Source organism: Engraulis encrasicolus, chromosome 2, assembly GCF_034702125.1.
Source record: "Engraulis encrasicolus isolate BLACKSEA-1 chromosome 2, IST_EnEncr_1.0, whole genome shotgun sequence".
Lineage (NCBI taxonomy): Eukaryota > Metazoa > Chordata > Actinopteri > Clupeiformes > Engraulidae > Engraulis > Engraulis encrasicolus.
The window spans coordinates 57,808,461-57,823,833 of NC_085858.1; the positions used below are offsets into that span (position 1 = coordinate 57,808,461).

Consider the following 15,373-nt stretch of genomic DNA (forward strand, 5'->3'; position numbering starts at 1 on the left):
ATGTTATTCGTATGGCCTAAGACCAAACCATTACTGATTTATGGAGGAGGTTTCGTGGAGACACACAAAATGGCAAATTTCATGTATAATGGAAAGGACAGTGGTCTTTCTGACAGTTTTGTCATATTGTGATGATTACTGTGAATCAACATTTGCAATCGTCTTGGGCAAAACAAGTTTCTTTACATGCTAATATTAAGACTGAATCTGACATTTGGAAAACAGGACGGCATGAAAACGCCCAAAACCAGTATTAAATATTCATTCTTGCTGAGGGAAATAATGCTATGTCTACACTTTCTGTATTATATGAAAGATAAATGTTTTCTAATGTCCAAAACATCATTGGATGCAGTTAATAGTTAATGGAATTGCCAAATAAAATCCACGGACTTAAAAGTGTAGGCGAATTAGAGAATCACTCACAAGTAAAAGTATTAATTTAAAAAACTACTTAAAAAGTACAAAGTATTCATAAAAGCTACTCAAGTACAATATTGAGTAAAAGTAATTAGTTACTTTTCCACCCCTGGTAATAACTAACTCTAGTATCCACGAGTTCTTCTTAACTTGGGTTGTATGAGCGCTGTCATTCAATATGACACGTTCTCTGTGTGTTAGCTAGCTTCGATGACGGATACCTTATTTGTTAGCTAGGTAGCCATTTAATGTTAGCTAGTGTTAGAACCAGACAAAAGCTAAAAACCTATACAAAAGTCAAAAATGTATGCTAAAAAAATAAACTACCCTACACCAACCTACAAAAAAGGAAAATATATATTTTTTGAAAAAATTCGCTACGTTTAAATCTCTCTCTCTCTCTCTCTCTCTCCTTCACCACAAACTGTCACCCACGAAGTAAACTGGAACTCGGCATCCGTATATAAACAATGTCGCACGAGCTTAAGAATCATATGAGTCAAGGGGGCACGAGATGTGGATGGCGTAGCAACTGGACAGGACACTGATGGTTATGTACACATTAATAGGGGCTGACAATGGAGGTAGACCTGTAATTTTGGTTTGGTGTAGATAGGTGAGGTCAATCAATGGAGGCTGCAATCTTTTCTTTTTATATGGTATGCCCCCTGGTGTTATTAGGATAGCCTTGCAAGAGGTGGACTCAGCTGAGTCCTAGGACAACTTGGAATGAACTGAGAGAGTGGAGTGAACTTTCTGGCTTGTTTGGTCATTTCTTGTTCATAGAGCTTGTACTTTTGTCTATTGCAGCACAACGCCTAAAATGGAGAGGGAGAGAAGGAGCTACAGCAGGCATCCTGTGAAGCTTTTCTCTACTAATATGAATGAAAATCAAAGGTCAGCCAGCTCCCTCACACCTATACGGTTGCCAACTCCCTGGGGGGGGGGACAAGGACACCCCTCCCCACACTAACGATTTTGCGTTATCAGTATCATCTGCTCTTTTAATTTTGATATTGAAGTTGGAATGTTGGTTTATGTATTATTTTATGGTTTTCCATGCACACAGCCAACACTGACATGGACCTCACTGCTGTATGCTAGCACTGAGGAATACCAAATAAGCAATCAAAACACAGTGATATGCTACAACAGCAAGAAAGCTTTTAATACACTTATGATAACATATACAGTGTGGAAATGTATTTCAACTCATTTTATTCTAATGTGATGCCTTACCTCAATTTTTGTTTCCTCCTCAGAAAATGATCTGTAACGCCATTCTACGGATCCAATTCCCCTTCAACTCCAGTGGTCAATGACTGTTGCAGTAGGTCGCTCCACGAGGACAACTGCTGCAGTGGGCTGGTTCCCCCAAGCACCACTGGATAGGCTAGCCCTCCTCGAAGACTTTCCAACCTCTTTCACTCAGTTGACATGACATTCGGGCCGAGCAATAAAGGATTGTTCATATGTATTTGATTTTGTACTTTGTACTACTGATCAGTTCAAGGGAATGTGAATGCAGCAAAACGCCAAATTTAACATACCCGTACCGGTTACTGTTCACACTTGATACTTTGTCATTCCCATTGGCATGGAACTTTTTAGCATCACAAAGATTTTTAGTTATTTATTTCCAGTTTCAATGAGCAGCATAGTTGCAGTACCTTTTTTTGACTATTTCCTGCACAGTGTACATTGGACTTGGCAGTAGATCAGTGCATGAAGATGAAGAAACAGCCCCCTTGTTAAAAAAAAAAAACCTGAACTTTTAAGTTTTTCTATTACTTAGTTTTCCCTGGCCCCATCACTTTATAGCAGGGCTGAGCAATTACTTTGGCCCAAGGGCCACATTGGCTTTGGATTTAAAAATTGTCTCAGCTTTATAGTAAAGGTAGTACATTGACGACAATTACCTACCACCTTTACTGAGTAAAAGGTGCAATTTGTATATTTGTATTTGCCTAATTATGGGGGGCGGGGGGGCTCATATAATTTATGATTCAACTGCACAATAGACGTTATAATCATGGTGGGTACATGTCTGTGACTGCCAGTGTCTTGCCCCCCCTCATGCACCATACAGAAACTTCTTTAACAGGTCATGACAAATGCCTGGTACAGACAGTGACAGGAGCAGATACCCTGTACAAATACCTGTACCCTGCATTAAATTATCATACTGTATACACTCAACAATTATTATACATTTTTTAAACTTACATTTTTTTTTAAAAAAAAACATTAATTCATGTAATTATAGGCTTTGGAAAGGTATTTCATTTCATTATTCAGTGTCAGCTCGAAGCCGTGGTTGTAAAAGGATAAAGGAGGTAGTAAAAAGGTGATCAAATTTGACATAGGAATATCTGTAGGCACCCAGTGTTACTTTATTAGTAAACCCTCTGGCAGATGGAATTTGCAGCATGCAGTAAGTATGGGCAATAGAGTTCTTCAGCGGAAGCGGAAGCATGTAGTAGATTGTAGTCTTTCATGTTAGCATTTAAGGACGTCCTGGTTCCTATCGGCTTCCGGCCTCCATTGGGAATGAATAGGGGTAAATTTCAAATAAGCTCCGAGTGCAAGCACGCGCTTAGCGAACCCCCGCAAACTGTCGAGGGTGTTAAAAATAGTCTGTAGGTATGACATGGTTGATCATTTTGTGTCAAACTTCGACATAAATACGATGTTGCGTCCATATGCTAAACCCGGAAGCTTTTGGCGACTACAGAAACGGCGCCAGTATCTAACGGCATGTACGTGCGGAAGGTTGTACCCATGGCAACCAAAGGAAAGTATGTAGTTCGGAAGTTTTAATGATCAGAAAGGGGTTAGCAATATTGAATTATAATCGTCATGATTTAACATGTGAATACACCAACATGATTATACGATCCGTTCCACTAATGAGAAAGGGATGCGGGGACACGCTAATGTTCGTTGTTGCCGTGCAACTTATATTTTTGCCAAACCTGAACCTCTATGGCGTTTTGCAATGTAAAAAATCGCCAGGGAACCGGTAGTCCAAACGCCGCATACAAGTTGACGTCAACGCTGAAGAGCTCTATTAAGTGGATGCCCGGGTTTTTTTTGTTTGTTTGTTTTTTGGTCAGGGGTCATGTGACTAAACGAAACTAAACTGAGTAAATCAGCAAAAGGCAACAATTGTTTGACTACGTGTAGCAGGTGGTCTGAGCAAGTGAAACCCTCAGTAATCTCCACGTTCGTGCAGGACATTTATTTTCCATGAAGTGGGTAAAGCAATGTGGTGCAAACAGGGTGAGACAACACTCAATGCCAATGTATTGAGCATTAGCCGCGTTGAAAGTTTGTCGGGAAAACTGGCGATGATTCAGCGCTGTATGTTCGACCTTTGCTGACGGTCGGCAGAACAACCTTAACCCACAGTGATTAAAACAGCGTTTATTCGACCTTCCACGGCGTTAAGAATTCCACGTCTCACGGCGCCTTTTCGGCGTTGTTTTTTTGACCAACGACGGAAAACGACCATTCTGACCAGAATTCATCGCCTTTTCAACGTCCCTCTGCTATCTGGGAGGCCACGTTGTGTTGACTGAAAATAGATCGCTGGGTTGCTTGTAGATTTGTGTGTCGTGCAAAATGTTGAAGTAAGTGAAACCGTATGTTTATTTCGTTTTCTGTTAACAGTTTTACAGTAAAGAGAAGTGTTAAGAGATGTATTGAGATTGGAAGTGCAAGTGTACAAAGTGAAAGTGCAAGAGAAAAGTCAGTAAGGAAATGAAAGAAAGAAAATAAAAGGACACAGTTACACTTCAGCTTGCCTTCTCTTGAACTGTTCGCTAGCTGTCTAGTTCTGCACCAGTAACGCAGACCGAGGGCAGCATAGTTGTCTATATTAGTTCTTGCTTTTCTCCTGATTTGCTTATGGGTTAGCAAATCGGGCATTATGCCTACTGCGGTGGTGTCACATGCAGACCAACACATTTCAAGTCAGGACTTGTCAACTTGCCAGGTGCATAACTGATTAAGTTGGATGATATATACACATTTTATAACGTGTCCATTCGAATTTCGTGTGTAGGCCGAGAAAGTGTTCTATGGTGGTCAACACACTCATTTGAGGGGGCAGCTCTGAATACAAGATTGCCCCATTCGCTGCTGAAACCTGGCCGAGGCGGAGTAGATGCTAGTAGGCCTACTTCTAGTATTTTGATGTGTTGCTCTCAAACTGAATGACTCGAATGGACTTTTTTGTGATTGTGCATAGTGCACCAGCAGTACCAAAAATATATACTATAGTGGACATCCATGTCATCACTCCTCTTTTTTGGACGTTGTTAACAGACACAAAAGACACAAGGCATCTGTGATGTGAGTGTCCGCAGCTCTCAACCCCTGCGCTTGGGCGCGATGTGAACAGTGAGAGGATACTGCTGTTCTGCACCAGGACCAGGAACTGGTGTGTGAGCAGTGTGTGAGAGAGGAGCACGAAGATCATGTCACCTGCTCCACTAAGGAGGCCGCGGAGGACCGTAATGAGAGAGAGAGAGAGAGAGAGAGAGAGAATGTTTTTTTTATATACTTATGAACATTATAATTTTGAACCATCTGCCTTCACGTTAAAGCTGGTTGGTTTTAATGAAATATCAGGAAGACATCAAAGTGTACGGCTGTCGTCTTCTCAATGTTGACCATTTCCAAGACAGCGCTTCAGTTTTGAGTCTACACTGTATCACTGTATGTTTTCTCATGATGATGATGCGTGTTTTTTTTTTACTGAGGTCCTTCAAGGATAAGCTGAGGGGTTTAAATGATGAGAGAGTTAGGTTCTTTGTAATGGAAAGACACAGCGTCAAATCATGCATTAAGTTATACATTCTACTGACATGAATGAGTTAAAACAAATAAACATAGGGTTTCTCGTGCACACCAGAAATGTTCTTATGCCCGCCTGAAAATTTTCTGGTTCACACGTGCGCGTCACTTTCCCCTGCGCACCTGAGATTGTAGTTTCTGGTAGGCACGACGTTTCTGGTGTGCATGAGAAACTTTCTAGTAAGGTATTTTTTAAAGGCTTTGTTACATTGCCATTGTACACTACATGCACAAGTATTCCCAGTATTTGTGAAGTCACAAGTATATGAATATGTCAACTACTAAGATGATTGTGTAAAATCATGTGTCTTGTGTGAGCAGAAGCAGTCCTAGCACGCGGAGCGTCTGGTGAAAGCGGAGTTTGAGAAGATCCACCAGTTCCTATGTGATCGTCCTGAAGGAGTAGGAGGACCAGAAAAGCCGCAAGATGAAGGACACCGTGGACAAACTGTCTGGTGACATGGCCTCCCTAATGAACGCCATCAGCACCATAGAGGAGGCCATGGATGCGGATGACATACTGTTTCTGAAGGTAGGGACAGTGTGTATTATTGCATTCCATTATACTGTATCACTATTGGCAGACATTTTTGTCCAGGAAAATGTTACAAACCCTGGAGCAATGTGAAGTTAGGTGCCTTGCTCAAGGGCACTTCAGCCATGGTGAGATGTGATTGACGCTAGATCACGCTAGAATTCTTACTGGCCGGACAAGTGGCTGGCTGCATTGCAGAATACCGGACATTTAGAATATCTAACGGACCTTCCATCATATAGCCAAACACACACTCCCTAATGGGTCAAAGTGGCTAGTAAATTGGTCTTTTCTACCAGCAAAACTTAAAATTCATTAGCATTGGGCCAGTTGGCTGGTGTTAAAGAGCCAGCTGCTTGTATGCATGGGGAGCAAAAGCGCGCTCTCTTTCATGAAACGGTTTTGCAAGCGCAATGCCCTTTGTGTTTACTGTTAAAATACAAAAAAAAAAACCTGAATTGTTCCTTGACATCAGCCAGCTGTGTGAGTCAAGTGAAAGGGAAGCAACTTGATTGGGGAGAACGCCGTGGGGGACGAGAGCGCAAGCAACACTATTGCGTGCTGTTTAGACTATTACACGTTCATTTACATAGGCTATTCATAACTATTTTCGTCTTTGTTCAGTTTCATATCACTGGTGTTTTGTGTAACATTCAGTGTTTAAAATGAGCTAATATTATTTACTGATTAATTTTAGTCCTTTTTTTGTCTGACATTTTGGCCGGTCACATTTTATTTTGCTGGTCATTCATGATGCAAAACGGCCAATGTCCGGCCACAGCCGGCTAACGTGAACCCTGCCTACGACAATCTGATTCTACAAGGGGTGTCACGATAACCGGTAATCAGCCACGTTAAAAAGTGCTGACAATAATCATTACAGCTTGAAAAAAAAACACTGTACCGTACCAGATAACCATACTGTACACCATGACACTGTGAGCTTTTTTGACCTCTCCAAGTCTGCTGATGTTGCCACAGAGGCACACTTTGTTGCCTAACACCTAATTTCAAAGCTGTAGTCAAAGTGAATTGCTGAACCAATAACATGTAATTACATACTGTGATCATTTCCTCCTCATAACTTCAGAATGACAAGCAATTCATGTATTGTGCCTTAAAACATAGGGGTTTTCAGCTTGTGTAGGACTATCAATGCTTTTTGTTCAACTAAATTTTTCAAAATTGCAACATAAGCAAGGCGAGCAATGGAAGTAATTGGCTTTGTATTGAGTCGAAGTTGTATTGAGGCAATTAGCGTGACGAGAGCGACAGTTTGTAGTTGAACTCATAGGAATATTATTGCCAGTCCGGTAAAGATAGCTGAGTATGTCGGGTAAACTTCACCGCGAGTTTTACCTCCTGTAAGATGGTCTGGAAAAATTACCTCTTTAAAGTTTCAGCTCATGTTAATCACCCACCCCTTGCCGAGTACGGAGGGTCCTATCGTGCATGTGGTTATGTTTGACTGAATATAGCATTGCCCTATCATGCTCATCCCCCGCCAATCGTTTCCCTTGACGACAGGCCCTGATGACCTTTGGCCGCAACATGGCAGGTGGCTGCATGGCGGTGTCGGACGACCTTCTGACCGCGCACTACACAGAGGACTACCAGGAGCAGCAGCTGCCCGACAACACAGAGCGACTACAGGTATGTAGGGGTGTCACGATAACCAATATACCGTAGCCCGTACACCATACTTGGATCCATGCTAATTTCACATTCAGTATTTAGGAGTCATTCTTCCTTTATGTCATTTCTGTTTCACTTTCATGAAACCACACACATGCATATAGATTACATGTAATTACTGATTTTTTATTATAATAAATCCCCAAGAACCACTTGAACATCTTCAAGTGTGCATTCTTACCGTTACCCCTCAGTGGCCACAACTTTCCGCAAATAACTTATTCATCATATCAAGTTATATGTATTTGTAAACTCCCTGACAACAGAAACATTCATCCCCAGAAAATGACTGCTGTATGTTTTCTGTGTACCCAGTAAATGTTGATGATGGTGCAGCTCCTGTGTGGACATGCTCTGTTACAACAAGACAACACAGAGCCAGAAGACGAAGCCGTAACATAGGCAGCAGGTAAGTAATACACGTGATGGCAATATACGTTCATTAACTTCACAACTATGTGTTTGTGTTTAGTTATGGGTTCCGAATAACATTTAGAAACATATTTTTCACAATCGTGTGTGAATGCAGCCACCTCTAATTCTAGTTCTATAGCATTTGTAGGGACCTCAGTAAATGTATAGCCTATTTAGCCATCCCATTCGTGTAAAGGGAGTCAGATAAAGTAAAGCAATTCAATCCGCTGTATCTTGTCCTGATCATCACTATTATTCTTACTCTACATGTTCTAAACAGGCTGCAAGTTGCCTTTCCTTCCCTGTAGAAGCACGTTACGGGCGGCTATAAGCAGTGTGCACAATGCATTCCAAATAAGAACACATTTGACATAGAAACCATAGACTAATCTGCTGTTATCAGAAGTGGTGCCAAAGTATTCTATTGAAATTAACCAAATGCTCAGCAAAATAAAATTAATTATTGCCATTAACATAGCACAGCACGTTTAAAGGACCAGTTCAGTCAATTTTTTTTAACATGCAGTTGTAATGCTCACACTACCTTGGACTTGTCAGTACCTGAGGTTTTTTTTTCTTCTTCCGAAATCTTGGTCATTGTAATGGGGGCAGTGCTTTGTTTACATGTAAAAAAAAAAAAACCCAAAAACATCCGAAAGGTTATACAACATCAGCAGACAACTAGCAAACAGCGGTACCTTTCGGGGAAATGTTTGGAGTAGTCTTATGCAAAAAAACCATTTTTTTAAATGTAAACAAACGCTGCCCCCATTAGAAAAGCTCATCCCGGATAATAATCATATCTCGTGGCATCACCGAGTACTGACAAGTCAAGGGTAGCGTGAGCAATACAACAGCATATTGAAATTGACTGAACTGGTCCTTTAACCCTTTAGCTACCAGAACTTTTTTTGAATAGGCCGGAATTCTACCAAGAATTCTAAGAAAAAAGCTGCATTTTGGTCATATTTTAAATAATGTCAAATAACTTGAAAAGACATGAAAAGTGTCAATTACAAGTTACTTTCATATTAAAGTAGAGAAAACACACTTTCAAATGGTATATCATTTATGGATAATTAATTGTTCAGTATTCCCATAGAGTGCCTTTGATGTGGATTAAATGATTAAAATGTGATCAAATCCGATATTATCTAGGCCTATCTATCTATATATCTATATATTTAGGCCTATCTATCTATCTATCTATCGATCTCTCTATCCATCTATCTATCTATCCTTCGTCTATCCATCCATCCATCCAGGGTCAAAGTTGAACAATGATCATGTGACGACAACAAATGTCGTTCACCACCCAAAAGTCCTGTTTTCAAGCGGTTTCAAGCGGTGTAACTGTAATGGACTACACTAGCTTATAATGTTTGAACTAAACCATGCCAAAGACGTGTAAGGATAACCGTAGAAGTGTCAGCGATAGCAGCCAGGACATGAATGGAGCTGTAAGGAAGTTTCCCCTCCCAATTTGGCACAGGTAAGACGCGCCAGGCATCACCGAGTAATACGGAATTGAAGTGCTACAAACACCACGTTGGTAGGCGATTATTGGAAGTTAGCATTCAACTCAACGTCTTCACGCACATTTTTGTGAAGGACACAGTAGTAACAGTCCTTGACTGCTTTGCCAAAGCTGACACGCAAAATGAATAGCCTATCATGCTGCGCTTCCAGATGCGCTGTTACGCAGAGCTGTCGCATCGTTGTTCCAGGAAACTAAGATAGTTGGATACCAACATATGGTTTGACTCTGAAAACACACCGAAGACGGTTTACATTTTTAATATGTAGCGTGTAGACATCGGCTGGACAGTTGTGTTTGCTATTTAGGACCATGGCAGAACTCATCACAGTTGAACACCATCTCATAAGCCTAATAAAACAACATGATCTAAAATAGCCTAAAATAGTCATAAACATGTGCTGTTGACCATGAAAATAGATCGAAGAGGGTTGGAAGTTTTCATATATTAGGGTATATTGGTTGTAGAAACAGAATGGTTGTGTTTGTAGCCATCCAATCTCGGACGGCCGTCATTTGAATTGAAGGCAGATTGCCAAATCGCATAAAGCGGCGCATCTCGTAATAAAATCTAAAATACTGAAAAATAAAATAATATAAACATATAGTTTTTATACTGAAAGTATATCGAGGAGGGTCTATAATATTGAGCTAAAGTGTTTGAAAGCTGGAAAAACTGCATGAAAATATGAAAATATATGAAAATTCATATGAAAATATTCCGGCCGGCCGCGGCCGTTATGGTACAGATCCAGCCGGACGTTCACGGCCGTTATGGGAGCTAAAGGGTTAAGCCTACTTGCCCAAGAATATGGCAATAAGAGTACTTTCATCTGTGTGACAGTGACCTATACATATTCTAGATATTGTGCTATCCTGCAGTTATGTTATGCCCATTCACTTTCATTTGATTTTTAAGTGAAAACGAAAGGATGTACGTGGTCTACACTTCTGTACACAGACTCGTGTGCACAAACAAATCTCAAGACAACCGATCACAAGTTATCTGTAATTGCCAAAAGCGTCTTGGGAAAGACAGCGGGCAGAAGTGATCGTCTGTTTTTAACCCCTTAAGACGCGGCTTTATACATTTGTTGTTACCAGTATGGTAATGACCAAGTCGTGGTGCATTACTAAAGGGCCTGTGTTGTGTCATGGTATTGTAGTGCTATGGTAGTTACATTTCAATGACTATTACAGCGTGCCTCTGGAGGTACGGCGCGCATTAAGGGGCTACATACAGCTGATATAAACTGTCCTGACCTTAAAGGGACACTGTGTGAGAATTTTAGAGGTTTATTTCCAGAATTCATGCTGCCCATTCACTAATGTTACCCTTTTCATGAATACTTACCACCACCATCAAATTCTAAGTAATCGTTATGACTGGAAAAATTGGAATTTTCATACATGAAAAGGGGGATCTTCTCCATGGTCCGCCATTTTGAATTTCCAAAAATAGCCATTTTTAGCTGCAAAAATGACTCTACTTGGACCATACTAGAAAATATTAGTTTATTACTCAGTAAACTTTCATGTTAAGATCAAATTTGGCAAGAGGCAGCCCAGTTTCAATGAGCAGCATAGTTGCAGTACCTTTTTTGACCATTTCCTGCACAGTGTCCCTTTAACCTTAACGGAGCACAGTGGAAGTTGTCTAAACTATATTTCTCAACCTAACCTTTAACTGTCAGTTGCTTTGGTTAAAAGCGTCAGTAAATGTAATGTAATGTAATCTCTCCCCCACTTTCAGTTGCTGTTGAATGACCGTGCTGACCTCCAAGCTGAGCTATGGCAAGGCAGTGAACACATCAGTGGTAAGCTTCTCCATACACCTTCATTGTCTTTGTCCTCACCCATCGAAATTGTCAAGCTGTTTGCTCATTATTGCTGAGCATTGTATATTCCTCATAACTCATCGATACATGTTAATGCCAAAGCCCTTTTGAAAAGTAACATTTTGAAAAATACTTCAATAAACACAAAATATATCTCCACAATATGCACAGACTATGTTTAATGCAATATCTGTTTAACAGACAACATAAAACTAAGTTCTATATTAAAACTTTTATATTTTATATATTTCTAACTGTTCATTGACAGAAATTTCTGATCTGCCAATGACATGGTGGCAACTCTGTGAATTTAGGCAAGTACACATAGTTGAGATCACCTGAGTTCAAACCGAGCATCAGAATGGGGAAGAAAAAATATTTAAATTACTTTCAACATGACATGGCTGTTGGTACCAGAGGGTCTTGGTTGGGGTATTTCAGAAACAACTGATCTACTGGAATATTGAAGTTATTGTGATACACATAACTTACTAAAATCTTATTCTGTTCTCCAGGTTTTGGACCAACCAGCTCTCCAGCTGCATCACTGAATCGGTGGAACTGCACAAACTACAAGTCTGCTGTGCCTCATGCATACTCCCGGTCGACCACAGTGCAAGATTTAACTACTTATAACAAGGGACAACATGGCATCCCCCACATCCTTTCCCATGGTGTTGTCTCAATGTTTTTGAAGTATCTGGTTTGTGTGTGTGTTTAAGTTACTACTTCTGACCACGTACTATCAATAGGTGTCTTAACACTTCAGAGTAACAAGAGAAAAATACAAATCAGAGCAGGCCAAATTATAAGTAAAGTTCATAAAGGTTGGAGCAGGCTTCACCCAACAATTTTTCTCTTCTTTTAAGGGTGCTGACTAAAATATTGTAAAACTGAAAAATGAAAAAAGGTTGCATCATGCATAGGTTTCTTTATTACACAGACGCGTTTCGGCGTTCTGCCTTCCTCATTGTAATAAAAAGACCTATGCATGGTGCGACCTTTTTTCATTTTTCAAATTATAAGTAGCACATTTACACCCTACTATAGTATCACAAGGGATTGGTGACTTTGGTGAATAAAATAGGAAGTAAGTATATTTCAGCCCTTAAGACTCAGAGAGAGAGGAATTAGTTAAATGCGATTTAATGAGAAGATAATTGACTATGCATTTAACAGAAGGTAGACAGTCTTTGGTGTAGGTCCAATCATCAGCCCGGGTCTTCTTGCGCCAGTAGAGCCTGATGTAGCTGTGCAGCAGGAAGCGGACCTTTAACCCCGCAGACAGGTAGACTGGACCAACCTGGTGGTGGTGGGGATGGAGGAGCAAATTTTTAACCACCCGAACCTGCAACAGCAAGAGTTAGACATGTCACTATAAAGGGAAGTGGTGGTTGCTGATTGGCTCTGCAAAATGACATGTGGCATTCGAATCTTACTAGCAGAACTAGCGCTGGCTACTCTCCTCTAAATCAACACAAAATGTCAAGTTATTGTGTGCCTTAATAATGCAACATGTGCAAATGTTCAAGATGCCTTGCCTTGCATTTATTTTTAATAACATGACTTTTCAAATCACAATTTTATGCAACAGTATGTATACATTTTATTTTTAAATGATTGAATGAATGAATGATAGCTTGAGTTGTGACTCCTTGCATTTTGTTTTAAAAACAATTCATTCTGTTAAACATTCTTATGCAAAGGACTTTTCCCTATTTGAATGTCATACAAAATTGAAATTAAACATTGAGTGTTTGCTCCTTATTTTTTGTTTTGTTTTGTTTTGTTTTAACTCAACACGAGCCATTTGTTAAAGGTCTCACGGTTTCCCCTCTTTGAATGGTATACATTGTATAGTAGCAGTAGGATAACATTATCTGTAAGTTTTGACTGATACGCCCAACCCAAGAACAACGTGGACTGGAGCTAAGGTGGGTCGTCCAAAAAACAGAGTTCATGGTGTTAAAGAAAAAAGCAGAGGTTCATCAATTGGCTCTGATTTTTTTTCCCCCATTGTTTTCATGGTCCTCTATAAACACATTCGTGGGGGAGGGGAATGTGTTGTAGTTAGGGGATTGACACTATTTCACCCCTGAGCGCACTGTTTGATGAACTGCAGTCACTATAGCAGGGGAGGGGAACTTTTTTTTCATTCAAAGGGCCGTTGAAGTCCTCCAAGGGCCTCATTATTAACACGAACCAGGATTTCCCCCGACCCCTCTCTAAGCCCGCCCCTTATATATAACTGAACTCTATTGCAAACGTAATTGGTAAGAGTCCTTTACAAAATGTGTTATATTTCATGTGAAGCGGCATAACATTAAACTCATGTCGGGGGCTGGATAAAACAGACACAGGTTCCCCACCCCTGCTGTAGGCCTAGGCTACAAAATGTATTGAACAAGCTTGCTATTGAAAATTAGAAATTAAAATGTTGGCTGAGCATGGAGCAGCAAACTAGGCTGTGCAATTTGCCACAAGCCATGACGTGAATTCCATTGCCATAGTAGGCTACTGAGTACTGAACATTGGGTTTTTTTGTTGTTGTTCTTGTTTAACAGTGGTTCCTTCCAGAAGCTGCATGACATTGGTAGGGCCCATGGCTTGACCAACTCGGCAATGCAATACATGCAATTATCTATGGAAGTGCTAGCTGAAGCAATTGTAGCCTCCCCCCATGTCAGTATCAATGACGTCTAGGGGTCTCTTCTATGACTAGTCCGGTTTCAAAAGATTGGAGCTTGTTTGAAAACTACCTAATGCAACATAGGCTAACTACTTTCCAAGCATACAGTTTAAAGGTGCTTGGACACACACAGGAGGCGTCAGGACCCTGTTGCTGGGTATGTGTGCAACAGACACGATGCCAAAGAAGCTAAAAGCACTAGTAAGCCACAGATAATTATGTTGCCAATACTGGACTTCATAAAGGGACAGAGGGGGCAAACCTTTCGGCAAACTTCGCACCTGATTGTGTGTGACTCCTCCATATCGGTCTTCACAAGAAAGAGAGATTGCGTCCTTCTGCTGCCTGCCTGTGCTGTGGTTAGATCCACGTTGTTTTCAGTCAGTCCTGGCGAAGCCTGATTGGTTGGCAGTAAGCGATGTTTTGATTGGCTCTCACCCTATGACCCCACCCCCCGTCAAAAGAGGGCCAAAATTCGTAGACTTGTAAAAGCGATCCACACTTGTGTGCTTGCTGCTCCGAGCAGGAAGAGGTTCGCACAGCATGGCAAAACAGATTCACATTTGTACACACTCCTACTGACATCAGGGGCGCTGCCAGAAATGTTGGGCCCCATGAAAGATTCGAATTTTGGGCCCCCTTAAGGGCCCCTCTCAGTGCTTGAGCCCTCTTAAGGGCCTCTATCAGTGCTTGGGCCCTTGGAATCTGTACCACTTTTCCCCCCCTAGCGGCCCCCATGGCTGCCACACAACTACAAAACATTTATACAGGTACGTTTTATATTTTAGGAGATGCAAAATATGTGTGCAGATCTACAAAATTAACCTGCAGATGCAAGATGTTTTTCCACAAATACATTGTATCTGGCACGTATGTGAAATTATTCTGCACATCTGGATTGTATTTCTGCAGATACAATCTTTTAGGCCTTGTTCTAGTTCCATACACGTACTTAATGCATTTACCAGCTATCCACAGCATAGACTCCAGTAATTCATCATCAGATGTGTAGGCTTTGTATGAGTAGGCCAATTTGAAGTGCCACCAGAAATCTTGATGTGCCCTGTATTTAATTTCTAGCCCACCACACACAGTATCCTGACGGTGGTGTATAGTAGCTTAACAGATATGAAAGGTCAAACACACTACTGCTAAATCGGTGTCAGAAAATGCAAATGTACAGCTATTACAAAGATATTTGTAACTAGAATTACTGAAGTAGAACATGAAGTGACATTGGAGTGAATTACCTTTATGTGCAACGGTTGTTAAAGCATGTATGACATTTTTGTGTTTGTATATGCTTGAACATCCCACAGACAAAACAGCTATCCAGCTATTTTCATACACCATGGTACCAAAGCTTCCTGATTAAAACTTCCTGG

At 40.8% G+C, this 15,373-nt stretch overlaps 3 long non-coding RNA genes across 3 annotated transcripts; 2 read left to right on the forward strand and 1 right to left on the reverse strand.

Annotated features, from left to right (window-relative positions):
- Nucleotides 1–881: 881 nt before the first annotated feature.
- Nucleotides 882–1,897, forward strand: LOC134443091 (uncharacterized). The gene is made up of 2 exons (XR_010033569.1): nt 882–1,317; nt 1,683–1,897. It is a non-coding gene; the product is annotated as an uncharacterized LOC134443091 (long non-coding RNA).
- Nucleotides 1,898–7,509: 5,612 nt separating this feature from the next.
- On the forward strand, nt 7,510–11,966 carry LOC134443077 (uncharacterized). The gene is made up of 3 exons (XR_010033565.1): nt 7,510–7,919; nt 11,215–11,278; nt 11,815–11,966. It is a non-coding gene; the product is annotated as an uncharacterized LOC134443077 (long non-coding RNA).
- Nucleotides 11,967–12,429: 463 nt separating this feature from the next.
- Nucleotides 12,430–14,478, reverse strand: LOC134443050 (uncharacterized). The gene is made up of 2 exons (XR_010033549.1): nt 14,270–14,478; nt 12,430–12,647 (listed from the first exon to the last, which is right to left on the reverse strand). It is a non-coding gene; the product is annotated as an uncharacterized LOC134443050 (long non-coding RNA).
- Nucleotides 14,479–15,373: the final 895 nt, after the last annotated feature.